Source organism: Octodon degus, unplaced genomic scaffold (assembly GCF_000260255.1).
Source record: "Octodon degus isolate 3935 unplaced genomic scaffold, OctDeg1.0 scaffold00037, whole genome shotgun sequence".
Taxonomy (NCBI): Eukaryota; Metazoa; Chordata; class Mammalia; order Rodentia; family Octodontidae; genus Octodon; species Octodon degus.
Window position 1 is genome coordinate 7,579,874 of NW_004524613.1, and position 609 is coordinate 7,580,482.

The 609-nt window shown below is 33.0% G+C and overlaps 1 protein-coding gene across 1 annotated transcript in view; it reads right to left on the reverse strand.

The window, feature by feature from the left end:
• The window catches only part of Samhd1 (SAM and HD domain containing deoxynucleoside triphosphate triphosphohydrolase 1), a 73,107-nt gene that overhangs the window by 55,589 nt on the left and 16,909 nt on the right, over window positions 1-609 (reverse strand). The window lies entirely within an intron of this gene.

Genomic DNA, 609 nt, shown 5'->3' on the forward strand with positions numbered 1-609 from the left:
ATGTATACATACATAATGTATATATGAGATTCATTATACTTTAGTAAGTGACTCTTGTATTTAATAGCCTTTAATGAATTAGTCTTGTTCTGCTTGGCTTAGGGATGTAGCTCAGTGGTAGATTGCTTGCCTAGTATACTAAAGTCCCTGGGTTTGAGCCCCAGGTTCACCAAACCAAACCAAAAACAAAACTGTACTTATTTAACATAAATATGATACAAACCAATAGTATGGACACTATATCTAAATTTGTTGCTAAATGTATCCAAATATACCCATCAGTAAAATTCTTACAAGAAAAAATAGATAAGTAGAAAGCTAAAAAAAAAAAAAGAGAGAGAAATCAAAAACAAAATGAAAACCCTCAACCATAAATTTTTAAAAAAGATCACATGCAGGAAGACAAAATTCTATAGCATTTAGTAGTCACTCAGAAATACTTAGGCAAGATACATTTCGCAAGTATTCATTGCTTTAACTTTCAAAACGGCTTTTGTTATTTGCTTATTTTATGTGGCAATGGGGAAGTACATCCAGGGCTTAAAGGATGTGAAAGCAAACACTCCCACCAAGCTACACCTCCAGCCTGCAAACAGGGACTTTAAACAT